Here is a 9,663-nt window from a genome sequence, read left to right as displayed (position 1 = left end):
GAAAGTTCATTGAACTATAAGTTGCCACTTGACATCTTTCTACTTTGACACTGGCAGGTAAGGAAATGTGAATTTATCAACAATTAGCTTTGGGAGAAAAATTTATAGTTCATATATTATCTGTATTTTATGTGCACAATTAAATTATTTTAGCATATTTATAGGTTTTCAGCTATAACCCAATCAATTTTAGGACATTTCCATAACCTGTAAAAATTATATTTCTTGGCATTAAATCTTAATGTTTTTCTACTAATCCAGCTCTAAGCAAATACTAATCTACTGAATATCCCTACAAATTTTTTTACTTGGTTCATCATATGTAAAATAAATCAAGCAGTGAGGTCTTTTGTTTTTTCTACATTCACTTAGCATATTATTTTTCTGTTGTTTAAGCTTGTAACATGGTTAATATTTATGTTCATCTTTATTTATCAAATAATATTCCATTAAGTGGATATGCTACATTTTGTTCTCCTGAACATAAAATGAAAGAAATTTAGAAATTCCTAGTATTTTCATATCATGAATAATCTGTTATAAATACTTATATGAAGTTTTCTCTGGAAATATGACTTCATTTTATTTGGTATACACCTGGAGTTATCTTTATCTTATCTTATCAACCCCCAAAGCAAATTTACTATTATTTATCCAAAGTGATAACATTTTTCTCTATGTATGTATGTATGTATATAGAGTAGTAAACATCTAAATCCTCACCAGAGAAGGAAAGAGGAAGTAGTCCGTTATTAATATAGAGACTACAAACTAGTCAAAGTACAAAGAACTGTAGAAAGTACAAAGAGACATCTGCCTCCTATATAGTCTCCTCAAGGCTCAGGGATCAACACCTAAAGAGAGGAACAAAGATTGTAAGAGATAAAGGTGGTAAAGGATTTCTGGAAAGCTGTGTTCTAGACATTGAAGACCTTTGCAAAGACAAACTCCTAGCAGCTCTAGCCACATCTAGAAGACCCACATATCCTCAAGTCAGGTCAAATTCTAGCATAGTTAGAGAATCGGCTCACAATGTCCTACTCATAGATGACGACTTCTTGGTAACTGATGGCTGTGGGAAAAGGGAAAGTGATTTTTTTTCATTCATTTTTTTTGTAAGATGTTAATATTCCTCTTGTAGGGCTCTATACTGACACCCATGCTGGTATCACTATGAGTGTGCTGAGTTTGTAGAAGAACACATAAACTTGGAATAGAAAATGTGTAGGTGTAAGGAGGAATTTGAGAAGGAAGGACTGTAGGGTGATTTGAGTAAAACACATTATATTCGTTGTATGAAATTCTCAAACAATTCTTAAATAAAAACCCTGCTAAACTCTTCTTTATATCAGTATACATTCTAACTAGCAGTGTATGAAGGTTCCCTTTTCTTCAAATACTTTACATTAACTATGATTTCTTCTAGCTACCCTGGTGAGTGTGAAGGGTCTCACTGTGTAACCTGGAGGGTGATAACCCAGTGCTAGGTTTTTTTATCTTGACTATTATTTCCTAAAGACTAATGATGCTGAACTTTTCAAAGTTGCATATTTATTTGTATTATTTGGAGAAATAGCAATTCTTGTATTCAAATACTGGCTCTATTTTGTAGTTTTGCTCTTTATTATTAGGTTATGGAAGTTATTAATAGATTGGAGTTGAGTTCCCTATGATATGTTGATCTTTGCATTATATCACATTGTATGTTTCTGTGATTTTCTTGAATTTTCTGCAAAGACAAACTTTTTGATTAGGGGTGATAGCTTTCCTCAGCTGGAGCCATAAGGGTAAGATTGAGAAAGTAGTTAGGAATGTCAATAGTCTAGCAAAATGACAGTAGTAGATTCTCTTCTAAGATCCATGACCTTACTAGTCATAGGATGCTGCATATGCTTCTAGTACTAGGTATGAATATATCTATTTTATAACTTCTGCATCTCTGACTCAAGAAACATCATGAAAGATTGGATGGGAATATTTTAACAGCTGAAATATAGGAGGATCTACTGTGAAATCTTGAAATCTGCAAAATACAAAACTAGAAAAATGACAATATCAATAGACATGCTATCATGGAGGAGAAAATTAAATAGAATCCCACACTTACACAATAAAATAATGTCTTAGAGTGAATTAGCCTCTTTCAGTTGTAGGCCAACTCCCTTGTTATCCAATAACAATAGACATTCTTAAAACTATATATACACATATAACAAAAATAGAGTCAGTTATGCTTATATATTTTTACATATAATACACACAGATGAATGCATACATATATGCATATGTATACAATGCATGTATATATGCACTTATATACATATGTATACACACATATATACATATTTTATATGTATGCATATTTGTAACAAAAATAATAAAAATAAACTATAAATTTCAGAGTGAAAGTGGCAAAGAAGAACTGAAGGGAAGTGACTTCGTAGGATGGGAAGAAGGAAGGTAGAAAGAAAGTAATGAAATTATATTTTAATGCAAATGTATAAAAGACAGTAAAATCTTATTTATATGTTGAGAATGCCAATATCACTGGTATTTGTGTTCAATTATTTTCTCACATTTAATGAACCATCTTTTAATCTTATTAAGAATGTATTTAAAATATTGCTATATAACTTTTATGTATTCCATTTTCCTTTCATTTTAATTTTCATATATAATTCAAGATTATATATATCACTATGATATATATCCTCAAAGAATCACAAAGTGCTGTTTGTTACATAGAGACTAACAATCCAGTTTAAATTAAAAGCTTTGTGTGTTGTGAACAAGTGGTCAATTTCTTTATTCAGGATGGGGGTATTTACCTGGCCCCATATAATATACAATATCACTACTTCACAAGTGGTATGTCTTGGTATGCTTAACCCAAGTTATTTAATTCTTAGTGTAAGAATATTTTTATGTATTATGTACTTGGTTTTTTTCTTGTCTTGAAAATAGAATTTTATATAATATATCATTATTATGTTTTTTGTTCCTCTATTCCTCCCAGTGTCTCCAGACCTCCTCTCCATATATTTCTAGCAATTCTCTGTCTCTTATTAGGAAACAAACAGACTTTTAAGGACAGTAATAAAAAAATAAAATGTAAAACAATTAGATGAAACAATAACAAACATCCAAACAGGACCAAAGAAACAAACTGAAACAAAAGATCTCAGGAAAGGCAGAGACTCACTTGTTATCATACTAAGGAACTTCACTAAAAACACAAAACCAAGAGCCATAATATATAGGCAAAGTGCTTACAGAGTTAAAACAAAATAGAAAAAATAAATAAAAGAGATGAAATTTTATAAAGAAAAAGTCTTAACATAATATTATCAGACAAGGAACCTCCAAAGGTGCTGATGAGTTTCGTTTTTGTTTGCCATTTATGGCTGGGCATGTGGCCTACCCTTAAGAGTAATTTGTTTTCTCAATGAGACTCCCTTACAGAAAAAAAAAATACACTTTCATTGCATTAGATATAGTTTCTGGGTTGTGATCAGCACATGTGTACTCTAGAAAAAAAATTCTCCTCACCTCATAGTAATCAAAACACTAAACGTACATAACAAAAAATAGTAAAACTGCAAGGGAAAAACATCAGGGATCACATAAAGTAGACTCATTAACCCGGGTGGTGGTGGCGCACACCTTTAATCCCAGCACTTGGGAGGCAGAGGCAGGCGGATTTCTGAGTTCGAAGCCAGCCTTGTCTACAGAGTAAGTTGCAGAACAGCCAAGGCTACTCAGAGAAACCCTGTCTCGAAACACCCCCTCCCAAAAAAGTAAAAGTAGTACTTGTTAAAGTAATAGAGACTCTAAATGCCAAAAGGGCCTGGACAGATATTCTATAAACTGTAATAGTATATTTCTTGAATCACATTTTTATTATGGAGATATTATATTTATCCTTCTCTAATCTATGCAATCATAATAACCACAGAATTGTTTTGTATTAAAAGTGGAAAGCATGTTTTCAACTTTACTCATATCTCAATATAGTTTTATTTATTTTTGTATAACTTGAATTCTCATATAAGCTATAAACTCCATCAGTTGCAGAAAAAAAATCTCTGCTGAGATTTTCCGATGGTTCTACTGAATCTGGGAAATCATGCAGAGTATTGTCATCTTGCAGTATTGGTTGTCTTCCTGAACTAAGAACATATTTAACTTTATTTAAATATTCTTAATCTTTCAATGTTCGTTATTTTACCTTATTTGCTAAATTTATCATTAAGTATTATTTTGTTTCTCAGGTAACCATAATATAATTGTTTTACTGATGTATTATTTGATTGTTTATTCCAGTGTATTTATTGCATGAAACTCTGAAAATGTGTTTCTTTTATTTATTATTTTCTATAATTGTAATCATTCCTTAATAACCTCTCTATGTAAGATTATGTAGAAGAACATTTGTAAAAGAACATTTTTTCTTCTCTTATGAGAACCTTCTGTTATGCTTCTTTGTTACCTAATTGACATGGATACAAGATCCAGTGCTATGCTGAATATAGGTGATAAATTGGATCACACTTTCCTTACTTATGACCTTGTATCTACTTTTCACCACTGACTAGACTCTCATAGACATCCTTTATTAGGTTAAAAATGATAACCCTGTTCTCAAAGGACTCACTTTTCAATATTTTTATAAACGCTATCTCTAAAGAAGTTGGAATGGTTATCAAGTTTTTCTATCTTCTTCTACATTATGGTTTATTAATTGATTTTTGTATGTGAGATCAACTTGTGTTTCAAGGAATAAATCCCAGTTGTTTTGGTTGCTGATGTCTTTTGATGTTGTTGGTATAAACTTATGCCTAGGATCAATTTTCATTATTTGTAGTTTTTATATTTTTATATTCACCTAACTTATAAAATAAGTCTACAAATATTTGAATCTCCTTATTGCCATTACAGGCATGTGTAAAGAATATGAGTGTTTGAGTCATCCAATATGCAACAAACACCTGAAGTTTGATAAGAAATGATGTCCCTTCTTGTTCAAGAATTCACTTAATAAACAAATATTTACACAGTCAACTATTGCACATTTCATTTGAATGATTTTGCTATTGAAAATGGCCCCCAGGATTATCTCAAGAAAGCTATACCATGCTTCTGTGTGCAATGTGCTTATATAGAAAATTCATGTGCTACAAAACTTTATTTAGACATGAGCTATGGAGCGGCTGGCCATGAATTCAATGATAATGAATCAATAGTGAGTGATCTTTAAGCCACGAGACATAAAACAAGGCTACATATTGATCAGCTGATGAATATGTGACCATGGGAATACAATGCTGTATTTTTCCCAGGAGCAATAATTCTGTCCTCACTGAATCAGCTTTCTCGGTCACTTTATATTTTCTATTAATTTCTTATTTAAATCAGTGGCATGTTTGGAAGATAGAAGCATGTATAAGTCGAGGATTAACTGGTAGTTTTCAGTTGCTGCGGTGCTTGACAATCAGAGTGACACATGTCATAGCAATTGGGATTTGTTTAGGCCTCTTTTTCTGTGAATTGCTTGTAAAAATTGAATGATAATATATCTCATGTTTTTAAGAATTCACAGAAATATGGGGCTTTAACTTTATTTAAGAGAAAACAATTCTCTTATTAGTTCTTTGAAAGTTTCATATAATATGAATTGATCAGATTCAGCCAGTCCCACTTTTTTGTCCCCACTTCTCTATCTACTGAACTCTATGTTCCATTTCCTTTAAACATTTCTTTTTTTCTTATTAAATATTTTCTTTACTTACATTTCAAATAATATATTCTTTCCTGGGGTTTCCCCTCCGAAAAAAAAAACCCTGTTCCTTCCTTCCTCCCCCTGCTCACCAATTCTCCCTCTCCTGTTTCCTGGCCCCGGGTATTCCCCTACACTCGGGCATAGAACCTTCACAGGACCAAGGACTTCTCCTCCCATTGATGACTAACTAGGCCATCCTCTGCTACATATGCAGCTGGAGCCATGAGTCCCACCATGTGTAGTCTTTGGTTGGTGGTTTAGTCCCTGCGAGCTCTGGGGGGGGTGTACTGTTTTTCTTCTGGAGCAGGGTCAGCTTATCACTCAAACATGAACCATCCTTTTCCACTGTCTAATAATTGTCAGTCTGTCACTGGTTAGGGTACCCAACTCCCCTCTCTCTTGTGGAATTAGGTCTGACTTTGTCTTTCACAGGTTTTGTGAATTCTATCAGAACTACTTTGAGTTCATCTATGCAACTGCCCTGATACGTTCAGAAGATATTTCTTTGTAGTCATCCCTTTCCTTTCGCTCTTAAACTTTTTCTGCTACCTTGAATCTTAGAATGGGAATATATATTTTTGTGTGTTTGTGTGTGTATGTGTGTGTGTGTGTTGTATACATGTATGTGTATATACATGCACCTAGGTCTTTTATATAGATAGAATTTTTAAAACGTGTACTAAAATTCTAGATTCCTAGATGAAAAATGAGAACAAATGTGTATGTACATGTTTTCATAGGTGTATATGTATAAATATCATAGTTTATATGTCATATATAGATATCTCTGTCATCTCTGTATATCTGTATCTATGTTTATATCTATATTTCCTTTAGGGCTCAGCAATTTCGCTCTCTTATACTTTATACCTTAGCCAGGTTCTGTTTGTGTGTGTGTGTGTGTGTGTGTGTGTGTGTGTGTGAATCTACTGAAAATAAAAAATAGAAGCTTCATGACTTTAAAGAACTTATCTATTTTATTAAATTTAGCTAGTTAGTTGGTATAAATTATTCCTAATATTTCTTTAGGACTCTTTTATGTTGATAAATTCTGTAATAACAGCCAAACTTTTATTCATGTTTCATGTATTTATTTGTATTTGTATTTTTGGATGTGTTCCTCATTTATTTAGATGCTGAAGCTCTCACACTGAGTTTTTACAAGCTGGTGTACAATGACAAACTATTTTTCCCACAGAACTATAACCACACATCCCACACAGAATGGGTATATGATTGAACAAACATTAATACACACCATCATCTTATCGATTATATTATATACAAAATGTTCAGGTATCTAATTGTTAAGTTGCATAGCTCAGAAGACATAAAATATTTCTTCTCAGTTCATTTGCAGACACTACTTTTTCTTTTCTGCAAGAGATTTGGACGAGAAGGGGAAAACCTTAATTCAAACAAATTGGAAAACTTCTGATAGGTATGGAAAACACAAGAATTTCAAAAAGTTTGATAAAGAATTGGTTAGCTACAACAATGTATCTCTACCTCTTAAACATATTTACTAACTTACAGAGCATATTCTCCATCCTGCACAAGACAAAGGCAGCATATCACTAAAGACATTTCATAGCCCGGTCTTGTTGCTTTCAGGCTTCCCTGTTAGGTTTCACCTCTGAGTGCAAACATTAACTATAAGGCTTTGTGTCTGGAGACATTATTGAAGATATGTGTTTCTGTAACAAAGTTGATTTTCAAACAGAGTTTTCCCAAAGCAGCAAAAGAATAAGGCAGAGATATTAAATAATCAACACAAGACTTAGTTAAAAAAAAAAAAAAAGGATGGCTAAGCATTTTGGTGTAAGTTAGGAGATGTAAACTGTGAGCAGGCAGATAATGAGAGAAGCCCTGCAGTGTTTGAAATGACTGAAGGAATACACCATGGTAGGTCAAGGGAGTTCTTAGTTCCTGGAATTTTGATCCTGTATGATGCTAAAAATATACAAGCTTTGTGGTGGGTATCTTGGCACCTAATCCTTCTAAATTCCTTATAGACGAATAATATTCTATAATAGGAGTACATTTAATGATGTAACTCAATACCTTATTTTAGTAAATGTCAGTTGATACAAATAACAAGCATATTTTAAGTGATAACCAGCAAAAATCTTCAGCTAAGTGCCTAAACCTGTTGATCATAACCCAAGTATAGAGCTTGCAATTTTGTCAAGATTGTGGCCAAGGAAAACTGGTTTTCAATATTCCTGTGGAGCTTCAGTAGACTTATTCTGTAAGCTGACACACTGAGTAATTATGTATGACAAATCAGGTCCCATCTGATATTCCAATTCCAAGGAAATGGCATCAAGCTCCAAAGTTTTGTTGAATACAACAGTTGTTTCTATGACCATTGGAATTCTTGAAGTGGAGCCGCATTTTAGGAGAGTATGCTTCTAGATAAAAAGCTGCAAGCCACTTTTATCCTATGAATTGTACTGTATCTTCATATTTCACTCCTCCTTCTATTAATGCTATGTCAACAAACACAAGAGCTCTGGCAAGGCCTGCAACACAATGGATACAGCAACACATTTCTTCGTGAAACTTAATGTTCACAGGACTTAACCAGTCATCAACAATCTGGTTGGATGGTGGTGCACCATCATCAAAAGGCCAGTCAAGAACACAAGTGCCTTCTTTCTCTACAAACATAGTGTCAAAAGTTGCTTCTCATACTCTTATTGTGGTATCTCCATACTTCTTAAATTCCTCTATAAATTTGTTTAAGGTCACATTGGTTGGATTGCGTGTAATAATAAATCTCATGGTCTTGCATGTGACTTCCACAGGAGCAGATAGTTTCATCCAAGCCACACTAATTTAGTTTTTAAAAAACCCAATAGGGTTATGAAAGAATTAAAAAAATTGAATACAGAAATTATTTGAAACACACAACAAAACAAAACAAACCCAAAAATCAGCCTGAAGTCTACTTCAATATTCAATATACTCCACTTGAAATTCTCAGTGCTTTGGTGTAAAGGGTCAATGAAATGGACCTCCTAACAAGAAGTAGTGATTTTTAAATCCAGTAATACTGAGGCAATGCAAAGGAAGTACACTGAAGCTTATCCCATCCAGCTTGTAAAATGCTCTGCAGATTTCACCTCAACACTCCTGTGTCCAAGTTATCCACTTTTATGGGGGTTTCTTGGTAGTAGTAAGTTTGTACAGTTCACCTGTCTGCATATAGGTCATGTGTGCCTGGCAGGAATCTCCACTGCCCTTCAGAAAGTCAATAAATGTGTGATCAAGAACACCACAAATCCGAGGAATATGTCTACTCATTGAAGATTGTGGCCCAATCCTCTAGCCAGTCCCGAGGTGGTGCAAGCAGTGGCAGCCACAACAAGGCAGGCTGATGTGGGCAACTCACTGCCCAGGGAGCATCACTGATGAGGCTGCAGCCAATCGATGTGCTCACTCAGGTCAAATTTTTTCTGATCATTTTACAGTCAGCTTTAAAAAAAATATTTTCAAGAAATCAGCTTACACTTACATTGGTATTTCTTTCTTGTTTTTCTATTTGTATTTCAATAATCAATGATATATTTATTTACTTATACTTTACATTGCTTTAGACTTAATTTACCAGTGTGGGAAGGTAGAAATTTAAGTTACTAATTTGAAATCTTTCACTTTCTTTTTTTTAATGTATGCAGGGTGCTTACTTACTGCACTTGCTAGGTCCGTGGCTTTTGCTACAGTGCTAGCTTGTTTGTTTTTATTTGTTTGAGGTAGGATCTTGTTAGGTAGCTCAGAATACCCTGTGAGTCTCCGTGTGCCTTTAAATGCCATGACTACCGGAGTACCCCATCACCCTGTACTTTCTTCAGTGTAGGCATCCACACTTACAATTTTCC

At 33.6% G+C, this 9,663-nt stretch overlaps 1 pseudogene; it reads right to left on the bottom strand.

Moving 5' to 3' along the window:
• Window positions 1–8,104: 8,104 nt before the first annotated feature.
• On the bottom strand, window positions 8,105–8,605 carry LOC116094864 (annotated as a pseudogene).
• Window positions 8,606–9,663: the final 1,058 nt, after the last annotated feature.

The sequence above is a fragment of the Mastomys coucha genome, unplaced genomic scaffold (assembly GCF_008632895.1).
Source record: "Mastomys coucha isolate ucsf_1 unplaced genomic scaffold, UCSF_Mcou_1 pScaffold17, whole genome shotgun sequence".
NCBI classification, from domain to species: domain Eukaryota; kingdom Metazoa; phylum Chordata; class Mammalia; order Rodentia; family Muridae; genus Mastomys; species Mastomys coucha.
The sequence above is the reverse complement of the archived record's forward strand: the minus strand, read 5'-3'. Positions and strand labels throughout refer to the sequence as shown.